The sequence below is a fragment of the Lontra canadensis genome, unplaced genomic scaffold (genome assembly GCF_010015895.1).
Source record: "Lontra canadensis isolate GAN:19392208 unplaced genomic scaffold, GSC_riverotter_1.0 scaffold60, whole genome shotgun sequence".
In the NCBI taxonomy this organism is placed as follows: Eukaryota; Metazoa; Chordata; class Mammalia; order Carnivora; family Mustelidae; genus Lontra; species Lontra canadensis.
The window spans coordinates 8,547,765-8,565,404 of NW_022631054.1; positions in this window are offsets into that span (position 1 = coordinate 8,547,765).

The following is a 17,640-nucleotide window of genomic DNA, read 5'->3' on the forward strand; positions in this document are numbered from 1 at the left end:
AGTGAAACCTTCTCTCCCTCCTGCAGATGCTGCGCCCACAGGCAGCCTTCTAGCTAGGACCCAACACAGGATCAGCACGTTGCCCTGCTCAAAGGTGTTTCTTCCATTTTCAGGCAACTCTGGCTCCCTGTTCTTAGGAGAGTCACAAGGGTTGAAAGACTAGGTTCAGTGATCAAGTATTTATTGAGCACCTTCTATGTGCTCAGTCCTGGGCTTGGCCCTGAGGACATACACAGCAATGACAAGACAGACACAACTATGCTCTCATGGCATTTTCCACCTAGCCCTGGCTTCTCCCATACTCCAGCTGAAGCCAACCTGAATTTTTAGAAGCTTTTACCAGCAGGTCTGATGTCTAAACAGTATGTACTCCTACAGGGGTACTGGTTGATAAAACGTGTTTGGTAAATAGCCCCTGCCTAAGTCCCTTGACTGACCCACCACGGCCCTCCTTGTTCTAGCCCCTCTCCCAGGACCCCTGGAACATCCCCACATCCATCAACTGAAGGGATAATCTTGGGCCCAGTAGGGGCTTCCAGGACTCCATTCCCGCACATGGCCTACATCTGCTCTGATCAGTGGGTGCCTGCGCCCTTGTTCTTATGCGCTAAAAGTAGCCAAATTACAGAAAGTGTCTTCCCTCTCTAAACCAGCTTTAAACTCACACTTTTCTGGTTGATTGCCAGTTCACTTTAGAAACAGTGGGTCTTTATTTTATAAAAAAGGGAAAGCATCAGACACACAATGTGACAATCAGCAACTGTCTGAGCACTAACCGTTGACGCAGAGGACATCTTGCCAAGACGGGACCAAATTACCTTCTCCTCCCCCACCACCACTGCAGTGCCTATCCACAGACACCTTCAGAACCGAGGTCTCAGTGAGACAGACACAGATGGCCCAGCAGCCACGGGAACCAGAGGGACCTGCTGTTGGCCCAGACACCCGCTGGCGGTGTCATTCAGGAAGGAGTGGCAAACAACATGCATCAGAGTTTGACCCACCCATGCAGAGGACAGCCTCACTCACTGGGAAATTCCTCAACCTGAGCAGGTGCCAGGAAAGATTGAGACTGACTCAGACCCAGGCTCAGAAACAGCCGGGTTCCCTGTGAACCTGTGTTCTGTGTTCTCGACCCCTTAGAATCACCCAGGGTGCTTTTTGATACAGAGGCTGGGCCCTAGCTAGGCACTGCCAGCACTGACCGCTGATCTGGTGGGGCCCACCATGGTGGAGGGGACTCCAGATCTGTGAATGGCCTCCACAGACCAGTCAGACTGGAGGGTTCCACCTTCCTGTGTCTAGTCTGCAGCCCAGAAGGACAATGTCTGGATGTCACTCTGGCTCTGGGCTCCCCCACCCACCCTGCTGTGTGCTTTTCCAGCAGACTGAGCCCTGAGTGGTGCCTTGCATCTGCCTGGGGCAAGGTCTAGAGGGTAAAATGTGCTAGCATTTTGCCCATACATGGTGGCTGTACAGTGAGAGCAAGAAAGACATTGAGGACATTTATTCAAATCCTAATATGAGGTTACACATTGTACTAGTATCATTCATTATTGCCTTCCAGGGATTTCTGGGGTATTTTCTCACTGCTAACTAATTTTTTAAAAATATTTGTGACCTATCTAGAAAAGATGTCAAAGCTGGCTTTTCAAAGATAATACACAAAAGAAAAAAACCATAATAAAAATGAATCCTTGTTGACTTCTGGGCACCTCTGCAAAGGACCCTGTCCTTAATTCAGCAAAAGGCTCCTTGTCCATGCTTTCTAATGTCAATGGGGCCATAGGGAGAGCGGGGCTGACCAAAGACAAATTGCTTTAGGAAGCAAGTCCTTCAGGCACTCCTTCCTGGCACAGATCCTAAAATCTTGTACCTCCCAGGTGGCTGCGCAGACTGGCAGGGAACCAAGCCTTCAAGCACCAGAACCTTTAAAGTCCCCTTTCTAAAGAAGGATCACATTTCCTGCTTTGCTGACAAGGAAACTAAGGTTCAGGGAGGTGAAGGGACCAATTCAATGGGCAAATGTCTTTTTAGGGCAAAACATGTCACTTTCATCATCTCAAGGGTACAGTAAAGAGAAAAACCTCAGACCTGCCTTTGGGGAGACGTAAACTTGAGATTTCAGTGAAATTAAGCTGCCTGCTGTTAAATGTGTGGCTTTTTTCACCTCACACATCTTGCCACCAAAAAAGGGATCAAGTCAATACAAATGTCCCAGGCTGGGTACTAACCCCAGGTGGAATGATGAGACATCTAGTGTTAGAGGTCCCCTGCACACTGCCTTGCCCCCGCCCCCTGCAACATCCTGCAAGCCACCCTCACCCTCACAGAGAAGAGGGCCAGGATCTGGCATAACCCAGAAAGAAGGAGGAGAGGAAAGAAAACGCATCAGAGGTGTGAGGAAGAAATCAGAAGGATGCTAGTTCAAAACAGGCAGAGCCCCACATGCATTCCAGGCCTAAAAATGTGGCAAAGATATAGCAAAGTGTTGGGAGCTCTGATTCTCCTTTAAAACCAAAATGTAACCCTCTCCAATTAAAAAGCAAAATTTTAAGTGCGTTTGCACAACCAGTGGTTTGGAAACAAGGAAGAAGGGGAAGCTTTGATTTCCTTACTTTTGCATACCAGCATCTTTTCGAAAACTTAAGTGTGTGACTTGGGCACGCCACAGCTGCTTTGGGTGTCCATTCCTCGTTAGTAAAAATGGGGCTAAAATGGTAAAAATTATTGCCCAAAAGGCTAAGGGTTGGCCCAATGGCCTCCGGGGCCTCACAACATGTGACTATATAAACTTCTGAGAAACAGAAGTTATTTCTGTAAAAGATAGAGTCCTAAACATGTTGCCACTAAGTTATACCTAAAATGTACCCCTGACTTCCCATTAGAGAAATCCCATTGTCTACGGAGCCGCGATTCTCCGAAAAAGGGAACCAAAGAAGTGGTAACAGCATCGCCTGGGAACTTGTTAAAAAGGCAAAATTCTCGAGCCCCAACCCAGATCGAGTGACTCAGAAACTCTGGGGGTGGGCACCAGCAATGTGGGTTTCTTGATGCGCTGCTACAGTGACTCATTTCATAAACAAAAGAGTACCTAATGTATTCGTTCCAAACATTAGATGTCTCTGCAGGCATGTCTGTCACGTGGTTCTAGAGCCTTGACTTCAAACGGTCAGTATCCGTATCAGAGACAAAGTCAGTATCTGTATCAGAGACAAAGGGAAAACTCCACACACAGAGACAGGTCTCCTTGCTGTCCTGGACGCTCTCACTTTAGGCCCTGTGCCCTGGCCATTCCTCTGTCTGGAACACTGCCCCTTCCATTCCCATCCCATTTAGGACTTAGCTCCAGTGTCACCTTCTGAAGAGGGCCTACCCTTCACCCATGATTCCTTTTACCCTGCTCTATTTTTCCTAAAGTTCTCTCCTTCTAAAGAACATATAATTTCCTTATTAATATATAGGGTTTTCTGTGTGTCTCCCTCCAGTAGGAAGGAAGTTGGAGGACAGTAATCTGTTTTATCTGTTCAGAGAGCCTGGAATAGTGCCCAGCACAGAGTAAGGACTCATATATAGGTGGTGAATGGATAAAGGAATCAGCACAAATGTTTGGGAGTGGAGGGCACAGCCTTCCTTTACTTTGTAAAGACTCCAGTGAGGGCCTATCTTTATGAACTCAAGAAGCTTCCTTCTCCCATGGAAGGTTAGAGAACTGGTGTTCAAGCACCTCACCTCAAGGCCCAGTGTTGGGGCCCACAGCACATGCTTCTGAAGATACCTGAATGGCTGATAATCTTGTTTTGGAGCCAACACTAAGGAAAGAGAAAGTTGTTAGAACCACGCTATGAATCAGTAGTGAAAGCGTTGGGTTTAGAAATCTTAGCCACCAAATGAATCCACCACTCATCTGACAATACTTTCTCTCAAATAAAGCCTTCTCCAGTGTTTAAAAGTTAAGACTAGTAATTAAATTGCACAACCATCAGAGTCAACTCAAATTCAAGACTTCTGCTTCTAGCTTACAGTGGGAAATGTAAAACTGTGCCAAATGCCTATGATCTCTCCCTGGCTGGTTCAACACGAGTAATTTGGGAGTAAGATGTCCAGTCTTTCATAACTAGGTTTGTTTTATGATAATCCTGGGAATTTCCAGTTCTAAATATTTTTTTTCTATAAAATGGCTCTACACAGAGAGCTTTAAGGTCACTACAAGGTATGTGAAACCTCATCACTAGAAAAGATCATGTGCACAGTAGTTTCTGCCTAATCTGAGTTTTTCTGAGTAAGAAGCACAATTATAAAATAGAGTGGAGTTGAGTCAATCAAGTATCCAACTTACATGGATGTAAGTTCAGGTACCCTGCCCCTCACCACCCCTACCACAGCACAGAGAGAAGACAGATTTTTAGAGCCAAAAGCAGATGCTTAACAACTGAGCCACCCTGGTGCCCTCAAGAGGACAGATTTTTAGAGCCTGAGCCATGGCATTCTCCATTTCATTCCAAAAGCGCACGCCCTTAAGGGATCCTGAGGTAGGGCTATGAATCCCTGTTCCTTCTCCCAGCTTAGGTAGTGCAGTTCTCTCCAAGTATAAGTATTTTTATCACAATGAATGGGATTCTGGAGATTAAGATACTTTGGTTTGGTGTAGCGTGGTATGGTACAGAGTGTGGTGAGGTGTGGTGTAGTGTGTGGTGTGGTGTGGTATGGTGTGTGGTGAAGGTGTCATATGTGGAAAGGTGGTATGTGGTGTGGTGTACAGTGTGGTGTGTGGTGTGAGGCATGGTGTGATGTATACTGTAGTATGGTGTAATGTGTGGTGTGGCGTGGTATGTGGTGAGGTATGGTATGTTGCAGAGTATGATGTGATGTGTGGTGTGGTGTGGTATTGTGCATGGAGAGGTGGTGTGTAATGTGGTATGTGGTGTGGTGTGTGGTGTAGTATGGTATGGCATGTAGTGTGGTGTGGTATAGTGTGTGGTGAAGTGTTATGTGATGTGTGGTATGGTGTGGTGTTGTGTGTGGAGAGGTCATGCACAGTGTGGTGCAGTGTGTGGTGAGGTGTCATGTGGAGAGGTGGTATGTGGTGTGGTATACAGTGTGGTGTGATGCATGGTATGGTATATAGTGTGGTAAGGTGTGTTGTGTGGTATGGTGTAGGGTGTGGGGTGGGATGGGGTGTATATGGTATGATATGTAATGAAATGTTATGTGTGGTGTGGTGTGATGTGGTATTGTGCATGGAGAGGTGTTGTGTTGTGTGGTATAGCATGGCATGGAGTGTAGTGTGGTATAATGTGTGGTGAGGTGTGATGTGATGTGTGGTATGGTGTGGTGTGTGTGGAGAGGCCATGTGTGGTCTGGTGTGGTATGGTGTGATGTGTATGTGATATTGTGCGTGGTGAGATGTGGTATGGTGTGCTCTGTGTGAGGTATGGTGTGTGGTATGGTGTAATTTGTGGTGTGGTGTGGTATAATGTGTGATGTGATATGGTATGGTGAGTGGTGAGGTATGGTATAAGGTGTGGTGTGGTAGAGTGTGGCTTGTAAATACAATCCAAGAGTGTCACTGAGTACCTAGTCAGAGAACAGCAACTGAGTGGAGAAAAACCAGCTTCATTGAGTTTATTGAGAGAAAGCACAGTGTCCAATACTGCAGGTAAACACAATATTTGATGGGCAATTTGAGGATTTTGTAGGTAATGCTGACCTTCCACCATCTCTGAAACTTCACACTCACATAGTGGCAAGTCTCCTTACAGAGAAGCGTCTGGCTTAGGAAGCCACATCATAGTGACCAAGATGTGCCCTCTGACAGCAGAGGTCCAGGAGGTGCCAGGAGAGCAAGGGGTGATGCAGCAGCCAGTGGGCATTGCTTACCGGACACAACACAGCACTTCCAGACATTTCAGGGTTCTCAGCTTTTCTACTGCTGATGCCTACTGGAAAGCAGTCTACTCCATGATACGCCAATATCTGTACTATACTAAAACTTTTATTGTAAAAGTAATACAGGCACCTAAAAAAAGGTAGCACAGAAGTGTAGAAAATGCAAAGCAGAAAAGTATGTTTCCCATTCCAGCCTCCATTGCAGCCCAAAGTTTCTAAGAAGAAAGGGAAAACCACACGTCAGCATGAGCCCTTAGAAGTTCTTAACTACACACTGTATGCAATAGAATCCACTTTCCTCTTGAAGACATTCTTGACTTTGATCATTACCAGTTACCAGTTGCTTTCTAGATCTGCTTCCAGTTGTTATACCGGGATTTATTCTTGTTGCCCTACTGAGTTATTACCATGGTTTCTGGGGTTCAGTATTGTCATCATTTCTTGATCATTTACTGTTTGTCTAGAAAATACACTCCAGGGATTGTTCTCTTTTGGAAAGGCTAAGTGGAAAGCAAATTTCCTGAGTCCCTACATGTCTGAAAATGTTTCTTTTACTCCCACATTTAATTATTCATGCAGCTGGTAGAGCAGACACTACTATGTGTCACATCGTTCATCTGGTCCCACCTTTGTGCTTCTCATTACAGGATCTGCTTTGGTACAGGGATTCTCCTCTTCATGAGTCCATGAAGGCTAATTCCTGACCTGTGCAGGTCAATACGGTTATCCTATTATCTTTCCAATGACTGGCTGAGGAATAAGCACGTGATCAAATTTTAGTGAGCAAAACATGAAGAAAAGCACATCAGAGCATGTGAATAAGAGACATTCTTGTCTTCTTCTGGAGACTGTGGTTTCTGAGTGTTGTGCCTGGAACTATTGGGGACATCTTGCCACTAGAGAAGAACCAACCTGAGAACAAACCCAAAAAGTTGAGGATGACACAGCAGAACAGCAGAAGAATCAGGAAAGCTTTTGTCATTTATCATTATTAAGCTGATGGATTTGCCAGGATTTCTGATGTCCTTCCTCTGATTCACATAATGTAAGATAATATACTTCCTTCTTATTTAAGCCATTTGAGGTTGGCTTTCTGTTCCTTATAGTCAAAAGCACCCTAATTAATACAGCGGGGTGTAGAATTCTTAGTTTACTTTCCTTTCGAAAATTGAAAGCATTATTCCATTGTCTATTAGCATCTAATGTTGACTACTGAAGTGATATGTGAATCTATGCCCCAATATCTTGTGGGTAATCTGATTTTTTCTCTTGCTGAGAGGCTTCATAGCATTTGTCTTCATTTCCAGAGTATTGAAATTCCATCAGAGTGTGTCTTACTTTGGGTCTTTTCTCATTTATTCTGCTTACCACTCAGTGGGCTCCTTTTAATCCAAGAATGTGATTCTTTAGCTCAGAGAAAGTTTATTCTACTATTTCTTTGATGATTTCCTTTATATCTATTATACAGATATTGGACCTTCTCAAACCATATTTATTGTCTTTTTACATATCTCTTATCTTATATACTTACTATCTTTTTGTACTAGGTCCAGAAAATTTTTTTTCACCCATCTTCCCATTTACTCATTTGTAATTTATCAGTGTACTCTCTGATCTTCAGATATTTTACTACATTTTTAAATGTCAACCATCATAATTTTAGTTTCTGAAAATTCTTTTCTTCTAATTACATCTCTTTCATAGCAATGTGTCATTATTTTGTATGTGTAAATGTCTTTGAATTCCTTCTACTATTTCCATAACCTCTCAGGTAACTTCTTGCTTGTTCACCTTGGTCTTTGTTTTTTATGGTATTGATTTCCCTCAGAATTCAGGTTGTCCTTAATGGACCATTTATATTTATTGGTGAAGGACTTTATAGATAGGATTCATTGCAAGTTTCCTTTGTGTTTATGAAGGTCTGTTTGCTCTGAATATGAAGGCAGGCTATAGCTTTTGGGTGGAGAGACCCTTCTCTTTGAATTACCTGGTGGGGAGCTGGCAGGTGGATTTGGAACTTTCACCACTGTCAAGCAAAAGTGGGCACTTAAAAGTATTTTCCTCCTAGCTGAAATGGCTTTCCTTTTTATCCTCTGGCTCAACCCCCAGGACTTCCATTTTACCCCCCAAGTCTGCTTCAAATATTATTCTGCCTTGCTCCCTTGCTCCAACCTCATACCTTGAGCTTTCCTTTAGCAAACCTTTCAGAAGTTCATAAAAACAATTCTTAGAATTCAAACCACTCTATACACATCTAAGAAAGGAAGGAGTTACTTAAGCCAAAATGTCCTGAGGACATCTTGCTACCTCAGAGTTCACTTTGACCTTCTATATGTACCAATCGTAAGCTTAGAGCCTCTCTGAAGAAAGTCTCCCCCTTAGGTTTCCCCCCATTTAAGTTCTAGGCCATGGTTTCCTGTTATATGTTGAACCTTAGAAATAATAAAATGCAAGCTCATCTAATTTTTATCTTCCAGAAACTTGGTGAAATTTCTTGTCTACCCATAACACTCCTTCCTGTTTTCAGAGCTGTCATGGATTCATTTCTTTCTACATATTTAACTGTCGTTTCATGGTTTCTAGGAAGGCAGGGGAGGCAAATGAATTTACCCAAGTCTGTTATCTTGAACGAGGATTCCTAATACATTTCTATTAACACAAATCACAAATGGTTAAAACACAAATGGTTTATTTCCTTTTTTTTTTTTTTTTTACAATGTGAGGGGTTTTGGAGTGTCTGGGAATTCCCTAAAATTGCATGCCAAATTCAATATGTATGTGCATACCCATGCATATTTCTACAGAAACAGTCATAGTTTTCATCACATGTTCAAGTGGTCTGTAACCAAGCCGGTTAGGAAACTAAGGGGAAATGGATAAGACAAACAACTGAATGTTCTTCATTCATTTCAAGTGAAATCCATATAATCTGGGGGGAGGGTAGTGGACAATGGCTTAGAAGTAAAGATTGGTGTACCAAGTTTTTGAAAAATTAAATCTAAACAAGTGTATAAAGTCAAAAACATTTTGTCAAAGTTTAACCATAATTAATTTCTGTCCTGACCCCCCATTCCCTCCAAAGTCAGAAATTCAATCTGGGTTATTCCCAGGTAAACCCAGTCACTTCTGGGTAACAGCAATCATTTCAAGCTAAAACTTGGTGAATTGAAAATATCACACCACTATCATCCTTCTTGCCAAGATTCTATCAAACATGGCTCAGGCATTTGGGCACCTAATGCCTACCCTGGCTTCTATTGCACTGCCTTCCTCCCACCCAATCTTTAGTCATTGGTCTCCATCCCCGCCAAATCCTTCACTGATATCCTTGGTTCTCATGTTGACCTTCAAGCATCAAATCTAGAAATGTCATTTGCATCCTTTTAATCTCAACCACATGCTCCTTTGGGTTCACTGGCTCACTCACTCTCAATGTCTTCCCCTACTTTTCTCTTTGCTACTTGAAAACTATCTTAAAGACCAGGAGTTTTAGACACTATTCTGTGCTACTCTCTAATCTCAATCTTAGACATGTCACCCTGCCCTTCTGCACTTTTGTTGGTGCAGTACCATGCTGACACAAAGAACTTCTCTACAAGGTTTCATCCTGGGAAACAACAGGAATGACAGTGAGGTAATGATGTCCCTTCTCTTGGATTCACCTCACTCCCCCCTTCAGGAATCAGCCCATCACATAAAGATAGGACACTGGATCTCTTTCCATGAACCCACGGCAATATAAGCAGTAGCACATCTCCTCTGGCTCTTCCCCATCCTATTTTAGGCCACGTTTAATTAGTTTATAGAACAAGGTACTTTTGTTCCTTGTCTACACTGCCATATTTATTGATTCTAAATGTACATTTCTTTACACATACACATCTCTTAAATTGGGGTATATCTTACAACTCATAACATCTTAGATTTAAAGAAACATGATATTTCCAATCAATTATGGCATAACTTTATCCCTTGTGTATTAGTTTGCTAGGACTGCCATAAACTGCAGAGCTTAAAACAAAAACAAAAACAAAAACAAAAATTTACAGTCTATAGTTCCAGAGGCCGAAGTTCAAGATCAAAGTATTGACAAGATATTAGTTCCTTCCAAGGGCTTCCAAGGGTCTGTTCCAGGCCTCTCTCCTTGGTTTCTAGATGACCATCTTCTCCCTATGTATCTTCACACAATCTTCCCTTTATGCATATCTCTGTGTCCAGATTTCTTCTCCTCTTTTATAAGGACACCAGTCATGCTGGACTGGAGCCCTTCCTAAAGACTTCATTTTAAGTCAATTACCTCTGTAACTCCCTATCTCCAAATGAGGTCACATTCTCAGGTACTGGGAGTTAGTGTTTCAACATATAAATTGTGTGTGTGTGGGAAACACACTTCAATGCAGACACCTTGATTCCTTCAAAGAAATCCACTTTCGGTGTTCATTATCCAACTCTCACAAATCAAAAGGCTTGCTGGTCTCTGCTAGGAACACTAAGACTTTTGATTATATGTATATAATCTCAATATATATATTATATCTACATAATCTTGGTAGAATATAAAATATCGATAGAAAACCTGTTTCATTATCATTACATTTCTGCTATAACAATCCAAATGCTCCCTAGGCAATGAATTAATAACAAAACAAGTAGGGGAGTTGGGCAACTTTAAGGGATGGAGAGGAAAGAAATCTCTATGAACATTTCAAAGTTTTTTTTTCCAACTTCATTAAATCAGCCCACGGTGCTGAATTCACTGGGTCAACCCTGTAGCGCCTGCCTCTGCCACAGAATGCTTTATGTGCTTCTCAAAATTCTCCCCTGAAGTACTTCCTGACAGCACGGCAGTAGAAAGACACCCCAGGAATTCTGAAGACATAACCCAAAGCAGCTTACTGGAAGCATGAAATTTTTATATCTCCTGTTTAATCTTTAAATGCCATGTGAATTTTATTCTTCCACCATGTGGCAGTAGTTTTAATGAGGAAGAAAAATTCAAAATGATTTTCCCCCAAAGTTCCAAGTAACATCCAGGAAGACGTGCCCAGTTTGTCCTATGATTTCATGTGCCCCTGGCATGACGCCCCATGTTTGAGAAGCACGACTTTCACTGGAGGAAACAGGAAGTTCCCCCAGATAAAGGGGTTTTGTCTGTTTCCAGCAGAGAAGGATCTTCACTCTGGCACTGCCAGGAAACCCGTCCTTTTCCACCCAAAGGACAGCATTTCCTGAAGAGCAGATACATGTTCCTTTCGAGCTGGTGGAGAGTCTGCGAGGTGAAAAGAAAAAGGCCTGCCACAGAGTGAACAATGGAGCTGTAGGCAAGCAACGATGTACCCATCACAAGGAAAGAAAGAGGCCAGGGGCAAGTGGGGTCAGTTTGGGGAGAAGAAGAAAAACCAATAGTGAACAGGTGAGCAGAGGATGCAAAGCACCAGCAGGAAGGCGGGGAGACAAAGGGGTCAGAGGAAAGGACGGCAACAGGGTTTGCGCAGAGATCAGCAAAGTCTGAAATAATGGGGAGACAGCAGAGGACAGATAAGCCCAGGCCACCAAAAGGATCTATATCCCCAGCTTCCTAGAGTCCCTAGCGCTGCTCCAAAGAAACTTCCTCTCCAACAGCTCAGTGCCGCCACTCTGTCCTCTCATCGCCATTAGCCCATTGTGTTGTGTTGTGATGTCCACAGAAGTGAAGTTTCTGGGCACCCATGAAGCTCAAGCTGCCAGGTGGTTTCCAGAATTAACTCTAAATTCTATGAACCACAGATAAACATAGGCCTGAAAATCACTTAACCAACCCTTGAATTAATGCAAGTCAGTGACAAGCATCTTCTCCCAAATTTAATGAGCTGAAAAACAAATCCTGGGGGCGCCTGGCTAGCTGAGTCAGTAGAGCACACAGCTCTTGATCTCCAGGTTATGCGTTCGAGCCCCACGTTGGGCAAGGAGATTACTTTAGGAAGAAAAAAAAAACAAAACACATTTCCTTGTTGGTTTTCGGTTATATCTCTTGGATTGTTCGGTATCAACTCTGAGTATGTTATGGGCTGGGTACCTGGATAGGCTCGTCCACAAAGGTCCCACTCATCCTTCCCCACTCTGCTCCCATACAGGTGCAGGGACTCCCACACCTGGGGCTGCCAGACCTGTGTTGCTCTCCAAAGACCCATCCCACCCCCCCCGAGCAGCCAAGCAGGGGAGAAAGTGAGATGGCTCCTACAGATCATTCTTCAGGAAATCCCTGGGCTCCTGGCCAGTCACACCAAAGCCCAACGGCACCACAATCAGGCAAAGAAATCAAAGCAAAGCTCTTCTCTTCCGATTATAATAGACACAATTCTCAGTTTTCAAACTCAGGTGTGCAAGGAATGCAACTTTACTGTTCTCTAATCATCTAATTTATATTTAAGTCCTCCATCTGGTAATTGCACAAAATTCAAGGTCTCTCCCCCAGCCTCACCTCCATGGAGTTACATCTAAGTTCCGGGGCCTTACTCAGGGAGTGCCACGGTGCCAGAGGCAAAGGGTCCCCTGGTCCTCCGAGATGACCCCATCCCCCAGCCTCTGCCCACACCTCCTCTCTCCCCTTCAGCCTTGGATCACTGGTCAGAGTCCCACAGAGACCTCCCAAGCACAGACCTCCTCAGCCTTCTCTAAGCCAACCTCCAAGCCCCTCTGCCCCTCTCCAAAGCACTTTCCCTGCCCTTTGCTGTGCAAGGACTCTGGGGAATGCTTGGGCAGGACTTCTCTGCCTCTAGAGGACAAGAAGCCACCTCTGCTGCTTGGACACTCCAGGCATTGGGAATCAGAATCACACCACTGTCCTGGGCTTTACTAAATACAGGAGCACAAGCTTCCTCCCACACCTGGATCCACAGACTTGCGGGGGGCTCATGTAGTTGCCGCCCTTCAGGTAACAGTCTAGACAGGGAGCCAGTCTCCTGAGGGGCTCACGCATGGGCCTCTCCTCCTTCCCCTCTAACTTACCCCTCCCCTCACCAAGGGCACCATTACCACAGTAGGAATGGGTGGGAGGAGGATGAGGGGTGCTAGAAAAGCCTTCTCTTGTCCATCAGGCACACTTCTAAATCTACTGTCTATGCGCTAAGTCCTTTGGTGCTCCCATGACGACCAGGCTTTGGAAAATCAAAAATCAAGCATTGATTTCTGGATTCCACTCTGTCACTTGCCCCCTGCCACACCCCACACCCCACCCCGGGGCAATGAACATGGAATGTCCTTGCTGCCCAGGCAGGAGGATGTGCTGTAAGTACAAGGAACCACAGGGACAGAAACCTCAGTGAGTAACAACTGGTGTGTTACCTCACTGCCCCCTCGTCCTTCGGCTGCCTGCATAGCTATGGCAGTGTCTGCCTCCTTGTCATGCCTTGTCCCTTTTGAGCTTCCGCCTTCCAAAGTCCTTAGCAAAAACATCAAATAATTACATGCTGTAATTGCTGGTTACGCAGGGATGGGAGGAAAGGGCAAAGGGGCTTTTGGCAAGTCACATCAGGGTGAAACAGCATGAAAGTCCACGTTCATGAGCAGCATGTGATTAAGAAGTAGAGGGCAAGTATCCCATTTAATGTTTTAAAAAAGACTTCATCTCTGGATGTACATACATGAGCAAATGTACAGAAAAGAATCATGGGAGAGCAGTGAAATTGGGAAGGGGACTTCCACATTTTGCCCTATATGCTGTACATCACTTGAATTCTTTCCAAGGAGAACGTATCTGTGTTCTGTAGAAAAATGGAAGGTAGGATGCCCCATGGAACAGAAGCAGCAGATAAAGGTAGATAGGCAAGAAGGATGGAGAAAGAATGCCTTTGTTAGGAATTCCATCCTTGTCATGAAGCTGGTAAAATACAGATAGAATTTAATCATCCTGGGGCGCCTGGGTGGCTCAGAGGGTTAAAGCCTCTGCCTTCGGCTCAGGTCATGATCCCGGGGTCCTGGGATCGAGCCCCACATCGGGCTCTCTGCTCAGCGGGGAGCCTGCTTCCCTTCCTCTCTCTCCTTGCCTCTCTGCCTACTTGTGATCTCTGTCAAATAAATAAATAAAATCTTTAAAAAAAAAAAAAAAAAAAAAAAAGAATTTAATCATCCTGGTTACTATCTTTCAACTGGTAAAGCAACACAAACTTGTAGGAAATTTAGAAAATGCAAAGAAATATAAAAATGAAAATCATCAGTAATCCTACCCCCAAAAGATAGTGTTGACACTACTTTCTACCAATCTTAATACATGTCTCATGAATATTTTTACTTATGTGGGATCATTCTCTGTAAGAAACTTCATTTTGCTTTTTTATAACTTTTGTCACTGTTTTTCTACCTACAAAAGTAATATGTTCATTATTGTAAAAAAAAATTCAGACAACTTATGAAGGGATATTTCTCATGATCTCCATGGGTAATAGCTTGGTATATATTTTCCCAGTATTTTCCAATAAAACACATATTTCTTTAAATGAGATAATGAATGTTCATGAACTTACTTTTTTCATCAGCCATCAGTCTCTCCTGGCCATCTGATTTTTTCAGTTGATACAGAATAATATCATTCTTTCTACCAGACATAGTATATTTTATTATACAAAGTTTACCTTATTTACCCAGTACTGTATTAATAGACACTTAAAATATTTCCAATTTTAAGTATAACCAAAAAATGCTGTATTGAATATTTGATCCTGATATGTATAATTTCACACACACACTTACACAAATATTTTCTGAGATAAAATTCCTAGAAATTGATTGTTAGGTCAAATGGGGTGCACATTTTCAATTTTAAAGCATGTTGCCAAACACCTCTAAAAATGCTGTAAAGGGGCTCCTGGGTGGCTCAGTCAGTTAAGTGTCTGCCTTCGGCTCAGGTCATGACTTCAGGGTCCTGGGATCGAGTCCCACACTGGGACAGGCAGCCTGCTTCTTCCTCTCCCTTTCCCCCCTTCACGCTCTCTCTCATTCTCACGCTCTCAAATAAATAAATAAAATCTTTAAACAAAATAAAAAATTAGAATAAAAATAAAAAATACAATATAAAAAATGCAAAAAAAACAAAAACCCACCAAAAAATACAAATGCTATAGAAACAGTTCCAACAACAGGGTATGACAGTACTCTTTTGAAAAACCTTAGCAACACCTGGTATTATCGATCTTTTAATATTTGATGACATGACTGGCAACACATACTATATTATTACTATTTTACAAATATTTTCCTTAGCTTCACATTTACCTTATATTTAATTACAATTTTAATTGTGATTTTTGAAGAAATTTTTAATTTTATGCAGTGCAATTTATGGTACCAAGATTTTCAAAATGTGGACCCATATTTAATTGTGGAATTTTCATCTTATATTTAAATATTGAATCTAGCTGTAGCTTACTTTGGCTTAAGAACCAAAGTGAAGATCCAGGTTTTTTTTTAAATAAAAAATTTAATGAAGAATGAATTACATACAGAGAGGTACAAAAAGCATAAGTGCACAGGTTAATGAATTTTCACAAAGTAAATTTCATGCACCCCATGTGCCACACCCCCATTTGCCACATCACGAGCCATAACATCTGATGCAGAAAACAGAACATGACCCACACCCAAGGAGCCCCCTTAACTTCCCTTTCCAGTGGCTACCTCCCCGAGGCAACCACTATCCTGATTTACATCACCAAAGATTAGTTCTGCCTGTTTTGGTATCTGGCTTCTTTCTCTCTGCAACGTGCTTGAGAAACTCACCCATGTCTCTGTATGTTAGTTATAGATTACTTATTCTTACTCCTGTATACATTCCATTGTATGAATACTATGATTTATTTACCCATTCTACTGCCTTTGGACATTTGGGTGACTTCTGGTTTGAGGCTCTTAATAATATGAGTCCCATGAACATTTTCACATAACTGTTTATAACCACACATACACATCTGCTGGGTATCTACCTAGGTGTGGAATTTGGAGTATGGAGTAAGTGCGTTCAGCTTTAATAAACTATCAGTTTTCCACGTAGTTGTATACTCCCACCAATAATATAGAAGAATCCAATTGTTCATATCCTTGCCAACACCTGCTATTATCTGACTTTTTAATTTTGTCCATTCTAGTGAATATATAGAGACACTAACTGTAGCTTTAATTTGCATTTCCCTGAGAACAAATGAAGTTGAGGGCTTTTTAATATACTTATTGACCATTCGAACATCCTCTGTGTGTACTATTTACTTTTGTTTTTGTCCTTTTTTGTCTATTTGCCTACTGGTCTACTTGCTTTTCTCTAACTGGTTTTTAGTTCTTTACAATATTTTCTACTCTATGGTTTGACCTTTGTTTTTTAAGATTTTATTTATTTGACAGAGAGAGAGATCACAAGTAAACAGAGAGGCAGGCAGAGAGGGGGAAGCAGGGTTCCCGCTGAGCAGAGAGCCCAATGTGGGGCTCCATCCCAGGACCCTGAGATCAGGACCTGAGCCCAAGGCAGAGACTTAACCCCCTGAGCCACCCAGGTGCCCCTAGCTTGACCTTTATGGTGTCTTTTGATGATCTGAAGTTCTTGATTTCAATTTAATCTACTTTATCAATATTTTTCTCTATAATTAGTGCTTTTGTGTCTTCTTTCAGAGATGTTTGCTATCCCAGGATTACACAGATATTCTCTTATATTTCCTCCTAACACCTCTATTGCCTTAGCTCTCATGGATCTACCGCAGCTGGAGTTAATTTTTGTGAAATGATTTGAGGAAGAGGTCAAGATTCATTTTTTCTACATAGATATTAAATTGAACCAAATTGAACCAGCACTATTTATTGAAAAGACATCCTTTCTCTTCTACATTTCAGAATCACCTTTGCTGTAAATCAGGTGAACTTATAATGGTCTCTTCCTAAATTTCCTAATAAAATTGTTCCATTGGGCCCTTTGTATATTCTGGCACAAATACCACAATCTCAATTACTATAGCTTTATAATAAGTCTATATGTCTGGTAGTGGAAGTTCTCTCAGCTTTGTTCTTATTCATCAAATTGTCTAAGCTAATTTTGGCCCTTTTCCTTTCCATATCAATTTCATAGTCAGTTAATGTCTATTTTAAAAACCTGTTGAAATTCTGAATGGTTTGCATAATTTACAGATAAATTTGGGAGAATTAACATCTTTACAACATTGAGTCATCCAGTCTATGAACATAGTATATCTCTCCATCTACTAAAGTCTTTTTTAATTTCTCTCAACACATATTCTTGTTTTCAGTGTAGAGCTCTTATACATCTCTATTAATTTATTCCACTGAATTTAGTGTTTTTGAGGCTATTGCAAATGCTATCACTTTTTAGATTTCATTTTCTATTCTTTTTTACTAGTATACAGAAGTACCATTGATTTTTATATATTTACCTTGTATCCAACAGCCTGCTAAATTTTCCTATTAATTCCAAGAGCTTATCTAAAGATTCTTTTGGATTTTCTGAATACACAACCAGTTTGCCTCCTAATAGTGACAATTTAATTACTTTCTCTGCCCTTGCTGCAATGGCTAGAAGTTCTAATGCAATATTAAATAGAAGTTGTGAGAGCAGCCATCCCAGAGAGAAGGCTTTCAACTCCACTATCAAGTATGATGTTTGCTTTATTTGTAGGTACTTACTATCAGATTAAGGAATTTCTTTTGCTAAGACTTACTCTTTTTTATGATGAATCGATGTTGAATTTTATCAAATCTTTTTTCCACATCTATTGAAAT